Source organism: Alligator mississippiensis, chromosome 2 (genome assembly GCF_030867095.1).
Source record: "Alligator mississippiensis isolate rAllMis1 chromosome 2, rAllMis1, whole genome shotgun sequence".
NCBI classification, from domain to species: Eukaryota; Metazoa; Chordata; order Crocodylia; family Alligatoridae; genus Alligator; species Alligator mississippiensis.
Window position 1 is genome coordinate 291965240 of NC_081825.1, and position 23873 is coordinate 291989112.

Below are 23873 nucleotides of genomic sequence, written 5' to 3' on the forward strand. Positions count from 1 at the left end.
TTGCCTATAATGTGATTTATGCTGCAATTTAGGCTTTCATTAAAACACTGGCATAAAGATTTACCATCTAGGCACAAAGTCTATTTACTACAATAATTGATGATGATAAAAAAAATCCAAATGTTTTACTCTCCAGTCAAAAAAAGAAAAGAAAATCTCACCTTAGGTAAGTACAAGGTGGCAGGCCATTTTTGTATCTGTGCATTGTCCCAGCCTATTCCTAGTATCTCCACCTGTGATGAAATCCAGCCAATGAATCACATGTACCGCTAAGTTTGCTGTGTCGGAACAGTGACTGACCATTGTCCCTAGCTCTGGGGCTTTTTGACACACTTCAGCACCTGGATCCTGCAGTTTGGTCCATTTCACCCTGGAAACATCAGCTCTCCCCAGCCATTTGCTTAGACATGTTCTTCCCAAGGGCTGTAACATAAACACAGGCTGCATATGTTACACATGCATATGTAACTCTTAAAAAGTATAAGAGAATTGAAGATGGATGGGGGACAACAAATGCTTGAATGCAACCCCCCGCAACCCATCTGCTCTGCTGTCATATGGGATGGTTTAGCATAGGGATTTCACAGATTTCATAGACGTTAGGGCTGGAAGGGACCTTGAAGATCATCAAGTCCAGCCCCCTGCCCCAGCAGCGGGAAGTCAGCTGGGGTCAAAGGATCCCAGCAAGATAAACATCCAATTTTTTCTTGAATGAGTCCAGAGTAGGTGCCTGCACCACTTCTGGAGGGAGTCTATTCCAGGTCCTGGGGGTTGGACAGTAAAGAAATTTTTTCTTATGTCCAGCCTAGAACGGTCTTGGAGGAGTTTATGACCGTCGGTCCTTGTTTTTCCTTGGGGCGCTCTGGTGAGCAGATGTTCCCCCAGATCCTGATGTACACCCCTTATGTACTTATAAGCAGCCACCAGGTCCCCCCTGAGCCTGCGCTTTTCCAGACTGAAGAGTCCCATGGCTCTCAGCCTCTCTTCATAAGACCTATTCTCTTGCCCTCTGATCATGTGCGTGGGTGTCCAATGGACTCTCTCAAGCTTCTCGACATCCTTCCTGAATTCTGGAGCCCAGAATTGGATGCAGTACTCCAGCTGCGGCCTCACCAAGGCCGAGTACAGCAGGAGGATGACATCCTGAGATTTACTTGACAAGCATGTATGGATGCAAGCCAGGGTTTTGTTTGCTTTACCAGCTGCGACATCACATTGGTGGTTCACATTCATCTTGTGGTCAATCATGACCCCCAAGTCTCTTTCAGCAGTGATGCTAGCAAGCGTAGCACTGCCAAGCCTCTAAGCATGCTGCGGGGTTTTTTCCCCCAAGTTGGAGTACCTTACATTTATTGGTCTTGAACGTCATCACGTTTGTATCCGCCCACTTACTAAGTTTATCCAAGTCACCCTGGATCACTAGCCTGTCCTCAGGTGTGGATGCTATGCCCCAAAGTTTAGTGTCATCAGTGAACTTAGCCAATGCGCTTCTGACACCAATGTCCACATCGTTGATACAGAAGTTAAAGAGAACCTGTCCAAGGACAGAGCTTTGGGGGATGCCACTGGTCATGGAGCGCCATAATGATTTGCTGCCATCGACCACTACTCCCTCGGTCCGACCTCGGAGCCAATTTCCCAGCCATCAGACTGTGGTGTAGCCAAGGCCACAGTTGGGGAAGTAGCAGACCTCCCAGGTTAGGGGGTTCGGGAGGCAGATTGCCCCCTCAGTCCCCCTCAAGAGGGAGTCTCCCACGAAGACCACTCTATGTTTTGTCTTTGGGAGAGTTAGGGTGGGTGATCCTCCCTTGCCTGCAGGAGCTGGCAGCTCTGCAGGCTCTGTTGGGGCTGAAAGAGATTTGTACCTGTTGCAAATCCCCAGAGGGGAGGGGACCTTGGTGCAGCAGGCCTTGGGGCCATTGACCACCTTGGTCCAACCCCCTGGCTGGACAGTATGGGAGATCCCCGAGTCCTCCCTTGTCCTGGAAGGTGGTGACCTGGGTCTACCCTCTGCCTCCAGGGAGTGAAGGGCCTGGCAGTAGGAGTTAAGCTCCCGCTCATGATCCCTGATGGCACGCAGTCTCTGGACTGCGGCCTGGAGCTCCTCTATCTGGCGCCCCAGAGACTCCAAAGTGGAGCAAACCTCACAAGGGGAGGTGGCCATGCTCCTGGTCCTATAAGCCTGGAAACGTGCCAGGCAGCCCCCGCAGCCAAGAGCCAGAGGCTCCATCTGCGTGGAGCCCAGAGCCATGGGGTCCGTCTGGGTGGACACCTCTGAGGTGCCAGAGGCGGAGGCTGCAGACTCCGAAGGGACCCTCGGGGTGCAGCATGTGCCCATCCACATCGTGCTGCTGGTAGTCCAGCTACTGATGGGACTGGCTTCCCTAGGGCTCACTGGCAGGCCCTCGGGCCTTCCCGCTCACCCTCCTGTGCAAACTCCCATGCTAACTCATGCGCTGGGCCCAGAAGTGCACCTGTTTGCACCGCCTGTTCACGAGGCTCTGGTTGTACAGGTCCCTGGGGGGTTGAGCGAAGTAGGAGCTGGGGTGGGACGAGACCCTCCTTGGCTCCTCTCAGCTGCCTCCCCGTAGCAGAACTGCACTAGTCCCCTCCCACCACGGGCCCCGCTTACCTCCAGCTGTGCTGGGGGTCAGCAGGGATGCTCCATGGCTGTTGGGGGTTGCTGGGGGGCTTCAGGGCATGGGGGCGCAACGGGCTTTCACCCATGTGTCTCACTCTGCTCCCTAAGCCCAATTGAGGTTTTTTTTCCCTTTGGTGGGCCCTGTTAAACTATGTGCATGCGCAGTTGGCCTGCCGCTGGCACTGTGCTGCTCCCACGCAAGGGGGAGCCTTCCCAGGATTTGGGGGACCCTGCCCCACCAGAAAGGGACCAGTGAGTACCTTCTCCCCCTCTCCTACTCTCTCCCTGCGGGGTTGGGCGAAGTAGGAGCTGGGGCAGGGCAAGACCCTCCTCAGCTCCTCTCAGCTGCCTCCCTGCAGCTGAACTGCACTAGTCCCCTCCCGCCATGGGCCCCGCTTTCCTCCATCTGTGCTGGGGGTCGGCGGGGGTGCTTTGTGGCTGTTGGGGGTTGCTGGGGGGCTTCGGGGTGCAAGGGCGCGATGGGCTTTCACCCGTGCATCTCACGTCACTCCCTAAGCCTAGGATGATCCTGCCTCAGGCAGGGGGCTGGACCAGATGACCTCTGGAGGTCCCTTCCAGCCCTACTCCTCTGTGGCTCCAGATACAAGTTTCTTCTCCTTCCCCTGCTCCTTCTAGCCATTCCATTTTGGTGATGGAGTGGCCTCCTCTATCTGGAAAGCACAACTTTTCAAAGCAGACTCTTCCCCCACCTTGGGAACATTGCCAAGTGAAGGGATTGTTGTACTCCTTGCCTTGTGTTTAACCTGTAAAATGGGGAGAGCTTCAGCCCTCTTTCTTCTCTTCCTGTAGGTTTCTGTGAAGGAAGTCCATTCAAAGTTAATGGCTGTACCTGATATAACCCTATTCTTCCACCAGGGGAGAGCCAGGTATGCAGTGAGGTTGGATAGTCTTAAATGGCTGTCACAGCTTTTCAGACATATCTTCCCTACTGCTTGGCAGGTTCCTGCTACAACACCATGGATGTTCTAATTCACAGCGACGGTGACAATTACAAATATTGTTCTTGAAACCAAACAGTACTCATAAGTGAGCATGGACACCCTCCCCAAACCATCGGATCTTTTCCACTCTAGAAACATGAACTAAACATAAGGGATTTCCATTTCTCCTTATGAGGTAGAGCATCTCTTGTCAGGATGGCACTCCCTTGAAAATGAATCACCTTCATTTCATAATTTCACAGTGGCTCACCCCATAAGAAAAATGACATTAGACATTTTTCACAAGGGAAAGATGCTTTGCTAAGCTGTTATTAAACACATGATCTACACCTGTCAAAGCAAACTCTCTTATCTTCCATATTATTACCCTTATAACCAAACCAAACTACATTATTCATAAAGCATTACAGAGCAGAACCAGAAGTCTATCATATGTATCTTCCCCTGTCAGGTCATACTGGATGAGTGCATTTGGAAAGTTTCTTTGCCTGTTCCTTTTAGCTGTGAAAGAGTGAGACTGACTTTAGGACCTGACCTGTCCCCCAATCTGTCTCATGCACATCATGACTTTTTATTTTTGTCTATGCAAGCTGAACATTTTATATTTGATTATTTTACTTTGTGTGTTTCTTGTAGTTTGGCATTAGTACTTACTGTCAACACTTTCATAAATGCATGTAGTGATTTATTTAGCATACGAGGTCACAAGTTCTGAACACTTATTCCATTCAAGGGCTGATTATCAGAAAGCTGAGGCCTGGTGTGCATTCATGTGCTTTTGTGTAATCAGGAACCTAGTTTACATGAGTGATTAGTCTAACTGCCTATACAATTTGGGTATTTGTATACACAAACACACTAAAACCACATTTGCTTATGCACAAATCAAATTTTGCAATCTCAGTTACTGAATGTGGAAAGAAAATGTGGTTGTTAACACACCATAGTAAAGACTTGAATTTTCTGAAAATCAGCTGATATGTAGGTTATATCTTTCACCCTGTACTTTGAAAGTTCTGTATCATATAGGCAAGACCACATTACTTTTCTATTAGTCCTGAGAAGTCCCAGGTTTAATAATTGGTGTTGTAGCAGAAAGCCAACTTTCACCAGCCCGCTCCCCCATGCTCGCCCCCATGGATGAGCCAGGCCCAGAAGTCTGGTGGAAGAGTCACTGCCACAGGCACAGTCTTTTTAAAGCTAGCATTTCCCAGCCCAGTGGGGGAAAAGAAGAATCCCAGAAGACCCCAGGAGTTCCAGGCCACCCAGAGGAGGAAAAGCCTATAAAGTACTGGAGAGGGGAATCCCTTGGAAAGGGGGTGAAGAACCAGGAGACTTACCTAGTGCCGGCAGGCCATCTGAGAGAGGGAGATGGAAGATTGCAGCTGCTGGGAGAAGGATGCTTCGTTTGCCGCTGCTGCTGACAACTGCTGTGATTCCTGTGTTGGAAAGGAAGATAGCAAGTTAGAAGCAGAGAGAATGTGAGTAAGAAATGATTGCCCTAAGAGGCAAATAATTAGCCCTACAGAGGGCAATTACAGTCCTGTCAGCCTACAGCCAGGGAGACAGGAGGAAATGACTCAAGCCTTAATTGGGTTGGAGACCACAGCCTGAAGAGCTGCCATGGCAGAGCTAGGAGGCATCGCTAAGAGCCAGGACTGGGAGGCAAAGGACTGAGTGATATGAGATGTGGGGAAGGAATTAGCCCTGCAAGAAGGCTGATTGATGAGACAGTTGGCCATTTGGAGGGAAGACGGTTCATAATTATCAGGAAGTCTGAACACCCAGGGAACAGCTGATCGCCCTGGGGATCGGTGTATGAAGCTGCAGTGAGGAAGCCAAATAGGCTATGAGTTAAGCAAACTAATGAATGACTCTCTAAAGGGTAAGAGAGCCCAACATAAACTGACTGTGTATGGGAAGGATGATTTGGCATGCTCAAGACTCTTTCCTTTAGTTTGTAATTCGTGTTGACTTTATGTTTATGAATGGGACAAGTTAAGCCTGAATAGAAACAGATCCTGCCCGAGACCTGCAGAGTGAACGTGGAGAGGTGAATGGATCTAGCCCTTGCTATTGGACTGTGATTATTGGAAGCGTCATCCAAGTGGGTGATGTACCAAGGTGTAGGGGTGGAAGAGCTCTGGACAAGATGCACCTCAGGACAGGTGAGGAGCCAATGGACTATAGAGTATAAACACTGGGAAAAGAACAGCTGAAAGGAAGTTTTCAGAGGGCAGACTCTCCTCTAGTCTTCAATAATTCCATCAAGGCATGGCAGACAAGAAATCCAATGACAAGGGAGTGTTAACCCTAAGTGGGAAACTGACCCATGGGCCAGATATCACCATCACAGATGTGCTTAAATAAGATACACCTTTCGTCCTGGCCTTTGTATAACTGTCTGTAACTATTTCTCATTTCCTCCTGACTCCTCATCACTGGCTGAACAGTATTAGCATTATGCTCTTGTTATAACTCCCTTGAGCCCTATCTCCTCCCAAATTTAGAATTTATTCCCTAAAATTAGATAATGAAATGAAGGAGAGATGAGATTTAACTTGGAACTGTACTCATCCTTAACGTGGCTAGTGTGTGAGTTACAACACTTAAAAGTTGTGACATACTCAGGTTTATAAAAAAAAAAAGGAGAGGTAATTAGCCACTTATAGTGTCTGACAAAGTAGGCTGCAGTGTAGCCTATGAAGACTTATGCCTCTGAACAAGTTAGTCTACTATGTGTCACCCTGCCTTGGCCTAGGTCTTTATATGTTATTGTAGGTGTTTTATATGCATCAGTTTACTGTCCTTCAGAGCCCTGTACAATTGGATTTATGGCACAGGAGGAGGGACACAAGATAAAAGTCCCAATAATGTTATTTGTAATGCTCTGAAATACTTTTACAAGGTATTTTGTAATTTATGTAGCTAAGGTAAAGTAAACAATAGTTCAGTGTAAAGGTTTTATGGTGTTTATTTGGAATCGGCGACTTAATTTATTTGTGACGTTTTTGCTCGTTAGTAAAGTAACCATCCCAAACTCATGTTAGCACAACCTTATGTCGCAATACCATCAGGCAGGAACTACAAGTGCAAAAGCCTTCCTGATATGTATATGTATGTTCCTGCCTAGTATAACTCTCTTGTACCACTAGGTGGCTTTTCTACATGCTGTAATTCTTTATATCACCTTCTCCAAAGTTACTTTAGGTGCTGTAATTCTAAAATCAATTACTCTTAAATCTACAGAAAAAAATGTTTGAAAATTACTCTGGTATGAAGCCACTAAGATATTGATATGAGACATGAATTCTTGAATTCTTCCACAATTATATAGTGAAACCTTTTGAAGCAATGTCTTTAGACCCCTCTCTCTGATTATTCATTTATTATTTTAACCGCATGCATTCTTGTACAACAGCAGCACCTGGTGCAAAATGTGCATACTTAGGATGCATAGAGGCTGAAGGAACAGGGGCAAAGCTGTGTTAACAATAAGTAAATATAAACAGAACAAAAAAACACACCCCAGTTGCTCCTCAAGCATGGTGATGTCAACTACCCAGTTTCTTGTAGAAAGCACTGCAGAAATGAGTTTTGGACAAAAACATGGTAGTGGAGATTTTAAAGGCCTTGCAGATGAATTTAGGATTCATCATTCACTTGCTTGACATATTTTTGTTTTCATACATTTTGCCCCTTCTTTTGTTTTAGGTGTAGGAAATGGGATTGGTTGAAAAAGTAGAGCCTCCTCCTTACGTGTGCATTAAGAATAGGGATAGAAATTACACCAGTATAAGTGCTCAGAAACCAGTTCAAATCTGTAATACAACAGAAATTCAGTACACATGAACCACTTTCAAAATGGCCAAAACTGGTTTAAGATAAACCTGGATGGAGGTGGTATCAGACTTAACTGATTTAGGTTAAATTGGTTTACTGAACTTGTATCCCAGATCCCCTCCAGATTCAAGTTAACTCACAGTTCCCAGCGTCCCAAGATGCTTTGTACCTCCCCTGCAACCCCCCTCCCCCCTCACAGGGTGGGTGGGCTAGCCTTAGGCCAAGCTGTCTGCTCCAGCCCAGCAGGGAGGTGTGCTCTAGCACTCCCCAACTTCTGGCCTGAGTCACTGCATGCATTGGCTGCATTCCCAGAATCAAATGTGAATGTATATTTACTTGCTTATCGGTTCAATCTACACAGCTTAGACTAGCCTGCGAAGACTGAATCGATTCGGCCTTGGGATTTTTGACTGTCTTTACTTAGCCTTAGAGACCTACAGAAAAAAAAATCAATTTGGTACTTGCTAAGAGTATTTTTGCAAGCTGAATATAGCAATAGATGGAGTTCTAATTTAGGCCCCAATTTCACAACCTCCTAACATGCCACAAACTTCACTTGCATTAGGCAGGGCTTAAGAGGAAGGGGCAAGCCAGTCATTTACTGGTGAAAGAGGTGAAAGGTTTTGGCCCTGACACACAGCCAAGAGAACAGTGGCTGGACTTGATCAGCTGTTTAAAAGTTTGTTCCCACTTCTAGAATCAGCAAAAATGTCAGCCTCATCTCAATAGTTTGCTGTTAAAAGGCTGAACTCCTGGAGCTACATCTCTATTTTGCATAAATCATTATTCTTCTGGGCCAAGTGCAGATTTACAGCAATTGAAGATCTAGACATGACTCTACCCATGAGAATACCACCCAGTATTCACTGATTGCTTTTAAATGGGCTGCACTCCCGGGTTCCTAGGGTATCCGTTGAATCCTGGGAGAATATAACAACATTTATCTAAGCACTCCTCCATGACTTCTGTGAAATGAACAAAAGTCCCGTTTAGAAAATGAATTGATTTATGATAGTGTTTACCTCCATGCAGAGAAGCGGTGAGGGTGAGGGAGCGGCTAAACAGGAAGAACCTAAGCCTGCCCAAATTTCTTTATGTCCTCATACCTTGCTTATCTTCTCATACTTCCTGTGGCACCCTTCAAAGGACTTTGTGGTACCCCAAGGTGCCCTGCAATTCTGGTTGAGAATCACTGGTATAAATTCACCAGAGTTCAGTAAAACTGCACTGTGCCACGTTATAATAAAAGCAAAACATAGTTGCTCCTGGCATAGTTATTTCTGCCTTTCCAAAGTGAATGCAAAATACTTTCCCTCTTTCCTAGTAGCATTTCACGCTAACTTAGCTCTGCGACGTATAACTTCACAAGATGAAAGGCAGTGGACTGTCAGTGAGGTCCGGAATAACTTCTGATCATTTAGCAGTCACTCAGACTGTACTATCTCCACAAGCGTACCCTTCCCTAATCTCTGCATAATCCTTATCCCAGCTACTCATTAAAAATGTACTTCATGACTTTTCAGAGACATCTTTTAGCTAAACATTTCCTAACCTGCCTTATCATTCCATTCTCAAGGTCTGTAAATTGTTTCTATGGTAATTTCTTTTTAAATCAAACTTTGTACTTTTCTTTTGACTTTGCACTTCAGATAGAACATTTTCTTTTTAAACAAAACACCATCCTTCTCCTCCTCCATAACCCCACCTTTGCCTTCAGGGCCCTGGGGAGGAAAACATATGGACCAATTCTGCATAGTGCTTTAACACCCAAGTAATATCCTCAGTGAGCTCACAGTCACTTTGTTGCCCTCTGCATCATACCGTCCAATATTTCTAATACATTTGTTTACAGAAACACAATCTTGTGTAAATCTCCTGTGATTATCAGCAGCGATCCTGTTTTTTTCTGATACCGCCCCCCGCCCCTCCCCAATTTTCAGATTAAAAAGTCCCCAAAATCCACATTTTTCCATGATTAAAATCTATCTATATATTAGTGGTGTTTCATTTTAATCACAGGAAAATGTGGATTTTGGGTTACTTTTTAAAATCCAAAAACTAGGGATTTTTTTTTTAATCAGAGAAAACCAGGATCACTATTTATCAGAATGACCCTCTACTTTGGTTCTATGCCTCTATTATGTATTCATGCAAAACACAAATTTTCTGATCTTAATAGTTCGTGGGGGGGCATAGACCCTTTGATTATGCCCAACGGAGCGTATCAAATCTCTTCTAATCATGGAAGATAAGCAGCTCTGGGCCTGGCTAGTAACTGGGAAAGGGGCTCTGGAAATCTATGCCAAAGAGATGTGGCCAAATACTGGTGAATTCTGGACTATAGTAACAAAAAGAAGTAATAAGATTTCATTCAGTCTTGACATATTGCTGAGCTGACAGATGGGGTGGTAGAGGGAGGATTCATAACTTTTACTCTATTGCTAAAAGCTAAAAAGAAAAATAGGTGAGTTTGGCTTAACACTTTTTGCACTGTAAGCAACTGATAGTCCCACATTTTCCACATGTAACTTTTAAACTACAGTAAATTATAGTTGTGGAGGTTCAAGATGCTATTAAGAGATATGAGTAATCAGATATGAAGAAGTGAAGAAGGTACAAGTCGCAACAACACTGGTTTTACAACGTGGCTGTGAAAGATTCATGCTTGAAGGCATACATAAAAATATTCAGCAGTGAAGTTTACCTATTCCTTATGTAACACTTTTTAACAGTTGATCTCAGAGCATTATAAAAGGAACTCCATATCCTTACTCCCCTTTTGTTGGTGGGGAAGCTGTGATGCAACGAGGACTGCCAGGATTTACCCTTGCTAGTGATGAAGCACAATGGTTTTCAGAGGTATAAGACACTCCTAACTTCTATCATCTTCATAGGGAACCAGGGCTGCTTACCCTCTCTACCCTACACCTTTCCTTCCATTTCAACATAATTTCTATTGCCTCTGTCAGCTCATTCAGTAGGCTACCAGAGCAGCTAAAAATCTATAACCAAATGGGACTGCTTTAATTCTATCACCTGGACTCTCCCAAAAACACAGTACAAACAAACTTCTGATCCAGCAAAAGTTCACACATCTGTTTGACTTTTGACATTAAGGGTTAAATCCTACTTTCCCTTTATGCACTGAAGTGGCACTTACCAAGCTGCATAACTGCAGGTGTTGGCACTTAGGCGCAGCCTGGCATCTATGAAGCTACACCTGGGATCAGAAGGCAGCACTCTGACTGCATAGGTGGAATAAAATCACCTGGGTACATGTGTAATGCTGTATAAGTCCCAACCCTTTGGTCACAGAAGAAGCAGGATGAACAGGGCCTTGGGTTCTGGCCCTAACCCCTAATAGTTTTTCTGCATTTTGCATCTAAAGTTCATTGGTTAAGCAAAAGAAGCGCTGGAGAGCACTCTGGGCAATGCTGATTGCATAGTCTAATGGTTACAACTCTTGGTTAGAAAACAGGCAATGCACGTTTAAACTCCCCTTGGATGAGGGGGGCCTAGAACCAGGGTCTCATGATTCCTAGGGGAATGATTTCCCCACTGGGATACTGGGCTGAAAAAGGGAAAAAGCCCTCTTCCCTCATTTCATGTACATACCTGGGCCATCAGGTTCTGCCACATGCAAGTGCCACTTAAGCACCTAAAGGTGAAATAGGATTCAGCTCTACGTGTTGACTTCAAAGGAACTACGCAGAATGCATAAAATTGAACGCACAACTAAGTCCTCAGAATCAGAACCTATTTTTCTCAGAAACCAAGTATTTCACTTCAGATTCAGTGTGCTTCAGATTCAATTCAGTGATTCAAAAATTCACTGATATCAGTTAAATAGCGTGGATCAAACGTTAAAGGTTCTTTAAAAATGGTCTTGGAATATTTGTATACATATGTACCCATGCAGGTAAAAACAGATTTGCGTTTACAGAATGAACTTCTTCTTAGGTACATAATGTGCAGCTGAAACCACTAAGTGAAACATTAATTTAAGATGAAAATCTTTGAAAGTCACGTTGTAAAGTTTTAATCCAATTCATCTTAATTAGACCAGATTCTCTCAGAACATGGAATTAATTTGCTGATAATTGGCTTCAGATTCACAGAAATAGTCATGAAACTTAATCAACATTTCACTGAATCTGTTCTGAGTTTTGGAGTTTGTTACCTCCTCTGGTTTCAGGGTTTGTCACAAACGGTTCAAAAAGTTCCAACACACAGAAACGACATTGTTCTGATTTACAAGTGACTTAAATCACATCAAGAAAGAAAGCTCACTTTGTATTATAGAATAACCTTCTTCAAACTAGTTTTGCTTAGGTATGAAAGAACATCCCTAAATATTTTTACTAACTGCTCCATGGAAAATCCCATAATCAATTTTCATCATCATCATTGTATAATGAACTTGGACAAACAACTAGGGAGGAGTATAAGAGAATGGTTTGTTAGAGGATGGTTTCAGGTTAGATGTAAGGAAGAACTTCTTTACAGTAAGGGTGACCAGAACCTGGAATAAATTTCTCAAGGAGGTAGTGCAGCCCCAACCTTGGAAGTCTTCTGTGAATATATAATTACATATAATTATGTAATAATAATGATGAAAGCCAGAAGCACAAACATTTGTGCTGACAGTGGATAAGTAACAGTTTGGTGCATGTGATATGTCTTGGCTCAGTTTGGAGGGCTAAAAATCCTGTACACCGCTACAGATATCAAGCACTAGGGATGAAATGCTTGTTCCACTTAACATGACTGAGATTTTTGCCATGGATTTCAATGAGGACAGCTTCCCAGGTATTCTTATTAAATTCATCCTTGAAGCAGCACTGTTAGTCATGGCTATACTGTTTGCCTTTTCCCTCTGCCATTTTTTAACATGTTCTATATATAATACATAGGGTGCCATGAGATCTTTTGATATAATATATAAGGTGACCATACAACCTGGTTTGGCCATGACAGTCCTGGATTTTGTAGGCCAGTCCCAGATGGTTGGTGAAGATTAAAACGAGTGTCCCAGGCATAGGGCACAGTCTGGCAGGGAAGTGGAGCAGCACAATGTGCCAGAAAGTCAGGTTCTGCTGCTGCCTGCTTGCCTGCCTGGTGCACCATATTGCTCTGCCTCCTCCTCTGTCTGCAGTGGCACTGCCGCCTTGGGGGGCAGAGGGTAGGGTAAGTGTCCCGGATGTCACGGATTTCCTTATGGTCACCCTATATATACATATGACATTAGGCAGTGTCAACTCCAGGGTTTGGGAACTTTGAGACCGGAGAGCTCTACTCCCTCTGTAAGAGGAAAGGAAATAAGCCAGCTATCGCTAGCCTCATTTAGCTAAATTATAATATAACATACCTATAACTGCCTCCACTCAGCTTTATTGCTTTAATTGGAATTTATTTATGCCTTGATCAGATGAATTGGATTAGATGATTACAGCTGTACTCATCTAAAGCATAAGTACTATGCAGGGTATGTCCTGGAACAAGTGGGTCACCCTGACTTTATGTGTTGTGGACTTTGGTTTATTAACAAAATCCACACTTGGTGGAGGAAAGGGGGAAGGGTTCTGTTCTACAGCGTAGGAGCTCTGTCCTGCAGAGCCATGAGTCTGTTAGTGGGCTGCATTTTACTTTCAGCTCCCCACCCGGAGATTCAGTGTCCCATGTAAAATGAATGTTAATCAGGGTAGGAATGAACAGGACTGCAAAACTGAATTTGCAGAGCTGATTCCACAGCACTTCGTTTGGGAGCATGCACCTGGTGGGCAATGACAGCCCAGGGCCAGGGCTGGGGCACATCCACAGTCCACTCCCTGCACAACAGATCATGACCTACTTGACTTGGGAGAGGGGAGGAGTGCACGCTTGTGACCTGGCCCGCATTGCCCCCACCCCAGCACAGGTGTACATGGACAGCCCCAGTACAGTCTGGCTGCAGAGCAGCACAGCTCAGCAGAGCAGGGCAGGGCACAATCCATCAGGATCACCTTGTGCTAGTGGGCCAAGCCATTCCACAGCTACATTGTACTGGGGCTGCCCCTGCATGCAAGTGGGGGCAGCAGGACAGGAGGTCCAGGTCACAGGCATGTACCCTGCCCCCCTCCCAGGTCAGGCCGGTCACACTTCATCTTGCAGGGAGTGGATCACAGCTCTGCCCTGGCCCTGTGCTGTCACTGCCCTGCAATCCTGGCCCCTAGCCCTGGTCCTGCCTGCCTTTCCTGCTCCCAGGTGCTGATCCCCATCCACCCATGGCCCCATCCCCCACTGTGTGCCCGGGAAGAGTGGGACCAGCCACATGCGCCACAGCCCAGGCCACCTCCTGTGCCTAGGCTTGGGGGGTGGGGTGGGAGGGCAAAGGACCTGCTGCAGGTCAGGTAAGATCCTTTGGTGGGTCGAAACTGGGCCATTGGCTGTATGTTGCCCAGCCCTGTGCTAAGGGGAAGAGTATTTAGGCAGGGCATATTTAAACTGATCTGCCTCTTGCCCCTCACTTCCTACAATTTGCTTCATTTAGAGATTTAGGAATCTTACTATGGAGTCCCGCAGGTCCTATGAGTCAATTTTTGGATGGGTAGAATGTGTCATGGGATGGGAAATCTGGACTCAATAAGCAGAAAAATTATTTGGAACCGTGAGGATGAGCTCATTTTCCTGTACATAAATACGTGGAGTTTTCAGGTTTCTTTCATTTTCCCTTTTCCCAGTTAAAAAGAGTTTTGTGTTCCTACTGTTCTCACAGGGCTGCTGAGTGCTTATGGGCACCCATGAAGGTGATGAGGAAGGTTATATTTTTAATTTCCCAGAGCCAAAAATAGGAGCACAGTTGTGGGTGGGAGCTCAAACCATAGTTAATTTGCTTTAGAGGAAGATCTGCAAGATTGACTGAACTTGTTGGCACCTGGCAGATCAGGTCTACTACTGCTTTTTATAAATGTGGAGAAATACAATGAAAGATAATAATGTATCCCTTACTATCACCATATGGCTGCAACCCGAGAACCCCATCAATGCAGGCAGGATTCATCAGTGGCAATTAAACTTTTGTAAACCTTGTGGCAGGCTGCTGAAGCTCTGCCAGTAAGGCTACCCATGCCAAGACCAGAACTATACTAGCCACAGAACCTGAAACGGCATGCACAAAAGAGAAGGGGGAAAAAAAGAGCCAAAGCTAACAAAATAAAGGTATATAGAAAAAAGTAGTACAGTGCAAAGACACAGGCCAGCAATCGGGAAAAAAACCACATTAAAGCATGCACCTTCAGCCTACAGGGAAACAAGCAAGAAAAGAACGAAGGGAGCCAGAGAAAGGTAACCTAAGATAAAGCTCTGCCCACAACCGCAGCCCTCCTTGAGCTGTTCTTTGTCTCCCTTAGCTGATTTTTAAAAAGTCTTTTCAGCAGTGGCATATCATTTTAAACACTGTAATAGCACATTGCAAAGCTGAGCTCAGTAAAAGCACTTAGCTGATGAATCCTTTTATGGCCATCTTCTTCAGTGACCTGAGCTCACAGCCAACCTTCTTTAAAGCATTACAGATCTACTATACACATAACATTTTCCCTCAGAATAATGGATGAATGATACTCCAACAGGAATTTTTTTTCAGAAGAATTTCTTTACCAGTATCATTGTCACAATAGAAATATATTATGGGGCCCTGTTATGCTAGGCCAGTGGTTTTCAATCTGTGGTCTGTAAAATGAGAACCCTGTTGGTTTGTACAGTGCTACAGTACATAACAAACATCACTCATACCATCACCAGCACCAGCATAAAACCTATGTTTTCAGGTTGACTCTCCCTCAAACATGAATCACCTCCATTTCATAATCTTGGTGTGCTCGACCACATCAGAGCAATTTGTTGGGAAACATGCTAGAAGCAAGCTTAGTCAGGATCTGACTACAGTCTTATGCAAGTTAAAGCCAATTCCTTATAACAGCCTGCCTCACTGTCTTACACTACAGGGACACAGGACTCCTCCATAAAATTCCTGGATGACTTCACAAAGATGGCATGTCCCAGGGAGCACAGGGTTCACCGTGCCATGATCACTCAGCTCCACTGATGTGCTTCAGAGCTGGAAGTTCACCAATAAGGCTCATCATGGGTGCCTGCTTTTGAGTTCTCACTGTCAGGACTCAAGAGCAGGGACACTGGGGATGAGCCCAGAGCAACCTCGCTGGTGAATTTTCAGGTTTGGAGTGTGTCAGCAGATTCAGCTGAGCAGGGCAAACTTACGCCTGTCCTCCCAGAGACCAGCTGCTGCCCAGGTATAGACAAGCCCTTAGTAAGTCTGGATCTCTCAATTCTCTGCCCATAAAATGGGAATAATAGAGCTTCCCTCCCCAACAAAGATGTTCTAAGGCTTCTGAGGCATTCAGATAGTTATCGGGGAAACATAAGTACTTGATCTATATATTCAAAAGAGGGAATTAAACTATTATTTTAAACATAATTGAGATCCTCTTTATAATTTATCACCTTTCCTCCTCTGCTCACAGGAATTATGATTGAAAAAGGTGTTTACTGTTGATGCGCTATGGCTTTGCATGTGGCTGTAGGTCCATAACAGAAGGAAAAGATAAAAGCAGGATTCATGCAGTGACTTTATAGAAAAAACGTTTCTAGTGTAGATCCTTTATTCTCATGAGTTGCTTTTTCTTCTTTTTCTCCTTTTTCTTCATGTGTTGGTTACAGCAAAAATAATAATTAGTGTCTTATCTGCATATAACTAGCTAGCCATTCAAAGTATTTACATGTCCAAAACCACATGCAGATGACAACCTCTGAAAAAATGACAAGCCTTTAGAATATTCTAATTCTGAATGCAAAGTATTCACCATTATAACAAGCATTATGCTTTTGGTTTTGTTAATTGGAGGTCATCACATTCATATTATTTGGTACATCAGCTCTCACACTTGCTTGAACAACAAGTTAGATTTCTGATATATCCGGTGAACTATCCTACTCATGCGAGCATACTACAGGATTTTAGTAGTATGTGAACAATGTTGCCTTGACTGAAAAACCTAGCAAATCTACAGAACACCAGTAATTTAAGAAAAATTCAATAAGTGCAAACAAATATGAGAAAGAAAAAAGACACCTGAGGAAAACCTGTGTTCCTCCCAACTATATAGTTGGTCTAGTAAATGGTATCACCCACAAACACCCTTGCCACTCATAGAAATAAAAACCTATTATTTAATATTAACCTATAAGCACTGTTATAAAAATAAGTATATTATATAAAAGATTAACATTCTAGAGATTGTAGCAGGCTTGTGAGGTCAATATTTTAGTAGGTAAAGTTCGTGTCTGCAATGAGGATATCAGTAACAAATGGATAAACAGCAGGCTTCAGTGTTTCAAACCTACTTTTTCATTTTTTTCCTGGAGTGTAAGATGGCTGTGGGACCTTATCTAAATGAAGTGTTACACAGGTTCATTAAATGCATTTAGCTGAATTACTGTAAATTCCTGCAGAAATAATCAGTGGAACTCATTAGCAGTGACATTCCTATAGAGAGATAAGCTGAATTTTAATACCTCAAAGTGCTTACTAAGAAAGCAATGTGCAGGGTTCAGCAATGACAGAACATAGCATAATTGAACCATAAATCATTAAGCAGACTCTTACTACCCTCACAATGATGTGCACTTTCCCTTAGATTTCTTATCAGTTCACATTGGAACAGGATGTATCAAAGCAAAACAACCTATTGTACTACGTCTGTACTATGAATGTTACATAATCCCACCTTCCCACCTTTTTTCCCCTCTTACTAAATACAGACACATGTCTGGCTTCTCAATGCCCAACATTTCTGTGCTGTCACAATTATTTTTTTCATTTAGATTTAAATTAATTTCAAAAGGATGCCTATCAAAGACTGCAGGCCTGCTAATATTAATAACAAAATAAAACCCCAGGAGCCTGAAAGGAATATTTCAATAGGAATTCAGTGAGGCAGGTATCTATAGACACCACTTTATCAGCATGGGAAATATACTTTATCAAACAGAGGTATTTTGCAGCGTGCATAAAAGGTCACCAAATTCAAGCTATTCAGACCAGGGGGAAGAACAAGTTTTAGTCCTGGAGCCCGCACTGTGCATACCCTGCCGTCTGCCTTCCAGTCCGTTCTATTACGAGGCAGATCCAGCTGTGGGATAATAGCAGAGCAGGGGAAAAAGTCTCTCAGGTGGGCCATTTGCAAGCAAGTTAGGGCTTTAATAGGTCATAACCAAAACCGTAACTGGTGCCCAGAAATCATTAGGCAGCCAATGGAGATCCAGAGCATCCAGGAGGTACTCTGCTCAGTAAATGAGCTTCAGTCATTTAATGGTTTTTCAGATATAGCTGTATGTAGAACAAGAGTCCAAAGTAGAAAAATCTATTGAAATAAACAGCTATAAGTAATCTAACAGACATCTCAATTTAACTGTACTAAAATGCTTTGTACTGTACTAAATGTTTTAACTGTACTTAAATGACCTCATAACTTTGGATACTAATGGCTTAAAGTGAACTTAAATAGACTGCAAACAAAGCTAAAAGTTTACACACTTCCTGCTTTTTTTTAATGGCTCATCAAGTATATATTATAAAGACAACTCTCAAAGTATCCTTTGCAATTAAAATGTTAGGTGGATTTTTTTGCATTTAGCTATAGAGCATATTATATAATGACTTGTACTTCCTCCCAGAATTCATCATCCGGTTAATTAACACCCTGAAGCATCTTCTACGTTTTAAGACAGCTTGTGCCTGGCTCTGTGCAAACATGCAAAGGAGAGGAAAGGTGTGTGAATATTCCTGCATCTCCTCTCCTTGACTCCCTGCCAAGGAGCCAGTGAAATAGAAATCTTTAAATGTAAGGAGTGTAAAGAAACTTGCAGGATTAGCAGCAAAAGAGATGCCACCACACTCTTCAAAGAGAAGGTGGAAACAATAGGAATTCTCCCCCTCTCTGAGCACCAGTGCCTTCTCCAACGGTGGTTCATTTTGGTACTTTCTGGGGCTCTGTTAATTCAAAACCTTATTCATCAAAGCCTATTTCCAGTATGATGACTACTGCTTCATGATTATGTATTATCCAGTTCTCATTTAAAGACTTCAAGACATGAAGAATCCATTTTTGGAGTTTGGTCTGTTAATTCCCCCCTGAGTAAAAACCTGTGTCTTCCAATTTGAATGTCTGGGTTTCATATTTCAGCCCCTGGTTCTTGCCATACCCTTCTCCACAAGATTAAGGAGCCCTTTAGTACCCAGTATTTCTCCCCAGGAAGGTATTCTTTTAGGTAAGTTAGGGCAGGATGCTGGACAGTCCAGAGGTAAGTTAAATGGATTGAGCTTTTAAATATTTTACGGTAAGGCATTTTCTCTTGCCCATAATTTCTGTAGCACTTTTCTGCATCCTTTTCCAAGTTTCCAACTTCCTTTCATAATGTGAATACTAGAACTGTATGCAGTATTCTAATATCACTCTCATCAGTACCATAATCAAAAGGAAAATTACCTTCCTCCTATCCTGTTTATACATTCAAGCCACAGCATCGCACTGGGAACTCATGTTGAGTTGCCCATCTGCTAAAACCCTAAAAACTCTTCCAAGTCACCAGGTAGTCTGTGTTCCTTGTTCTTTGGTATGTAACTTTACATTCAGTTGTATTTAAACACACTTTATTTGAATGGGCCAGAATTACAGACTGATTCAGATTATACTGTCAAGTGTTATATCCCTGTCTCAATTTACTACTTTGCCAATTTGTGTCATCTGCAGATTTTATAACAGGAAATGTTAGATTTACTTTCAGACCACTGATTAAGGTGTTGAAGAGCATCAAACCTAATATTGACCCCCACTGATATAGTGATATTGATCACTAACAAGAACTTCACTCATTTTCCTTATAGACTGACCTTGAGATTTAACATTTAGCTAGTTCTTAATTTTTATCACTATTGTATAGAGCTACTTTAGTCAGAATGCCATGCTGCATTAAGAAAAAACACCTTCTGGAAATCTATTATATCTGTGCAGATACTGTCATCCACCAAAATTATCACCTCTTCAGAAAATGAAATGAAGTTACCCATTTACCACAAAACCATGATTACTGGGTAACAGTTTTAACCTTTAATTCTTTAATAATTGAATCCCGTATCAGCCTTTTCATTATTTTCTCCAGAAACTTGTCTAAAGGTCATCGTGCTTGTTCATTTTGAAATGTAGCACCATATAAGTATGCTTATTCTTATTTATATGGACATATAAACAGAGGAATTGGGGCAGCAGGACAGGGAAGTGAAAAGAACTGATAAGACAACATTAGCTTGACAGGCAGTGGTATCAGTTATCTCATACTGTTTTCTGAAGTCGCTGGCATTCTAAGATTTATTAAAAATCAATGTCTGCTCTCCAGAGATCTCATAAGTAAGTGACTCTAAAACACTTTGGTGCAAATTAACTGGGCCTGTTGATTTAAAATGTTTATTCCTGGTAGATATTATTTAATATCCTCCTTGATTACAAATGAACTGGAAAATAGGTCATCATCCCTATGTGATACAATCATTCTGTATGTTTTCCAAATGCAAAACAGAACTATTTACTGAACATTATTTTCCCCTGCATTATTGCTAATGATTTTACCACCTCCAGAGAGTAATGGGCCTGAAGCACTTCTATGATTTCTTTTGTTCTTAATATAATTTTAAAAATCTCCTTTGTATTGTACTGAGGCCTGCCAACCATTCTCATGACTCTTTACTGTAAGATACAAAACACCTACAGCTGCTCTTGACTTCAGCAGAAGTTGAGGGTGCTATTTATCTTGCCTTCAGATAGAAGATGACTAACAATTGGCCTCACCTGGAGCATTGTGTCCAGTTTTGGGTCCCACACTTTAAGAAAGATGTGGACAGAGTGGAAAGAGTCCAACAGAGACTTACAAGAATGATTGGAGGCCTGGGATATATGATTTATGAGATGATGAAAGAACTAGGATTATTTAGTCTGGAGAAAAGAAAATTAAGGGAGATTTGATAAGTCTTCAAATAACTAAATTTAAAAAAAGTTGAAGATAGATTTTTCTCTGTGGTCGTAGAGGACAGAACTAGGAGCAATAGCTTCAAGCTGAAGTGGAGGAAATTCGGGTTGGAGAATAGGAAGAACTTTCTGACTATGAGGCTGCTACCATACATTACATATATTACACATTTAACTGGTTAATCATGCAATAAAGTTAAACTGGCCACATACGCAAAGTAATTATCATGCCATAAAAGTGTCCATCCTGCTATAAAAAGGGCCAACCAACTACAAAGTAAGTGCCTGAAAACAGGTAACAACTTTATAGCTGGTTTCTAGCCAGCTTGAATTTGCATGCATGGCAGGACCTTGAGGTTAATCAAGCATTGGAACAGGCTACCTATGTTAATTTTCATAGGAAATCCAGTGCATTGGAGCAGACTTGATTAATCGAGTCTGCTGGAGCACAGAAATTGACGCGCTCTGGCAGCCTTCCACGTCACGTGCATCAGTGTCCCCACGTGTCTCCGCACTGAAAAAATGGTGGTGGGGCACTTTGAAATAAAACATCTTCAATGAGCTTTAGTTTAAAGCGCCCTGCTGCCATTTTTTCAGCGTGAGGACACACTGGAATGCTGATACACGTGACACGCAGGCACATTTAATTAGCGTGGCTTGCTAATTAGTGCCTGGTATCGTGTCCCAGAGCACATGTAAAATGCCCAGAGAAGCTAAATATTGGGTCATTTGGTTCATCATTACTGATTCAAACCTTTAATGCAGGACTAAAGGAAATGTGACAGGGCCTTTGTTACATGTTAACAAATGTTGATCCACTTCCACTTAGTGCTAGTTTGCAGGCACATCTTCAACTTGAGTGGCACATCTGTGGGGAGTGGCCACACCTTAATGAAACAGGTGCTGGGTTGTGCAGATCAGGAGATAATCCTGCCCTGGAGTGGTATAACTTTGAGCTCCTATAACAAGTGCTTAAACCCACTTAAATGTGTTAACAGGCAAGCGATCCACGGGTTAAAAGATCCAGGAGCTATCCAATATTAATGTGTAACAAGGCCCTTAGATATCACCTACATACCCTGGAAGACTTTTTAAAAGTGGTGCAGGGACCAAAAAAATAAAAGAAAATAAAAAAAGATTTCTGTTTGTCTCACTCCACAGTATTTGCTTATGTGTTTCAACAAAGCTCCTGAATGACAGTCTGGATGGAGGCAGGTTACAATGGTGAAAGCACATTAGTTTTTTTAAAAGATGTACACTTAATTCTGATGACAACAGGACTAAAGAAACAACATCTTTTGATTATTTTTTGCTAATTTGCTGTTTTATAAATAATATATGATATAGCAAATTAATGGACATTCCAATAAGGTTGTGTTTGTTTTTGCTTTGATTTTAAACTGAATAATATAGCACTAGGCTGCTATCATATTACTAAAGTTTCTAGGTTTGTTTTAAATAGAAAACAATTTGTGTTGTGTTATATGTGATGATGCCCATGCAATCAGCACCTCCCTTTTCAAAATCCTAGATTTACTCATGGGTTCTAACCTTGCGAGCTCTTACACGAGTGGTTTTAGACACCGTTTCATAATTCATAGTTTCAATCACAGCCAGCATCCTAATTCATTGCCAAGGGTGTCAAAGATCTCATGGAGGAAGTTTGATGAAAGTTCGAGCCCCAAGGAAGGCCTGAGCAGGTGTTAATTCTAAGGAACGTTAGTCTGCATTAAGGGTAATTTGTGTTAATGATCAGTCACACACTTAGGGCTAATACCCCCTCTCCTGAGCACTGCTCAGACCTGTTGCTAGAGGGCTGGCTAGCAGAAGCATGGCTAGGGGCTTCAAGCATACTCTATGCCTGCTCATGGGCTTTCTCCCTAGCTACAGCGTAGGCCAAGAAAGAGAGGTGGGAGGGGCCCCCATGCTGCTTGGATCGCCCTTTCAATTGCCCCATTGCCCCCCATCAGCTCTGGGATTCCTCCCTCCACCCTGCAGTTGCCCCTCCCACCTCCTGATTGGCCCCTCCACCCTGGCATCACTCCCCTGCCACCCCCGTGAGCTTGAGAGCAACAGCAGAGGGATATTCTCCTTCCTTGCCTGCTCCTGGGCTCCCTGCAGCCTGTACACCCTGGGAGTACACACATACCCAGCCCCTACTGGGCCTTGCAGCAGCCTGGCACCTCCTTGCCCCCCTCATATGCTTTCACCATGCTTCCCCTTCAGTTGCAGGGCCTGGATCAGGGCTTGCAGGGGCAGCATGATCTGCAGGGCCCCAGGTGAAGGCAGGGTAGGGGAACCCCTCCATTGGTACCTCTGCCACTCTCGGGTTGATTGGGGTGGCAGAGCAGCGGAGGGGCCAATGGGTGGGCAGAAGGGGCAATTTGGGGGCAGGAGAATGATTTGTGTGACAGAGGGGGCAGGAGCTTGGAAGTCTGTTATCCACCCACTCCCCTCTTCCCCCTGCAATCCTGCCCTTCCTCTCACTCTCCTTTGCCCCTGTTCCTTCCCTCCCTACTCACCCCATCACCACCTACCTTTTTCCAGGTGTCAGTCCAGGGCTGGATGATAGCTAGCCCACCTGGGAGCAGTGCCTCCTGGGATACTGGAGGACTGCAAACAGGTGGCTTGATCTCAGGTGAACACCCAAAAGTTCATTGAAGTCAAGCTAGGCCGTCTAGCTCTCGGCCCTTGCTCACAAGCCTGCCTGCACCAGCCTTCCCCTCTGAAGCACTTGAACTGTAATCAGGGCAAGGCTGTCTGCAGCGGGACACGGCAGGGCTGCTTCCAAGGCTCCCGCAGCCGGCGTGGCGCAGCCAGTGCCTGTGGGTTTGGGAGCACTCAGCTGCCTGAGGAGCTGCGAGATGCGGCAGGGATCCTGGTTTCCTCTGATTTAAAAAAAAAAAAAAAAATCCCCAATTTTCAGGTTAAACCAAAATTCACATTTTCCCATGCTTAAGTTGAACACCACTAATACACAGTTTATATATATATAACAAAAAATTAATGTATACCATATATATAAACTATATATATATATATATATATATATATATAATCTATTTTTCCATGATCAAAATGAAACACCACTATATATATGGATTTTAGTTAATCCCCAAATTGGGGAGTTTTATTTAATCAGAGAAAACCAGGACCTCGGCAGGTGAAGCGCTGGCTTCTGTTTGGGCAACAGGAGCACTCACCCTCCCCCCTCTCCCCGTTCCACCCAGCTCGCCACATGCCCACGGATGAAGCCCGCGGCGCTCATTGGCTGCGCGCCCAGCTCGGATTGGCCGCCCTCGCCTTTGACGACCAATCCCACGGAGCCTCCCCGAGCTCGGCTCCGCCCTC

At 43.7% G+C, this 23873-nt stretch overlaps 1 long non-coding RNA gene across 1 annotated transcript; it reads right to left on the bottom strand.

The window, feature by feature from the left end:
• Positions 1-23529, bottom strand: LOC109281257 (uncharacterized). Its single transcript, XR_002087848.2, has 3 exons — positions 23060-23529; positions 4944-5042; positions 1-423 (listed from the first exon to the last, which is right to left on the bottom strand). It is a non-coding gene; the product is annotated as an uncharacterized LOC109281257 (long non-coding RNA).
• Between the last annotated feature and the right edge of the window lie 344 nt (positions 23530-23873).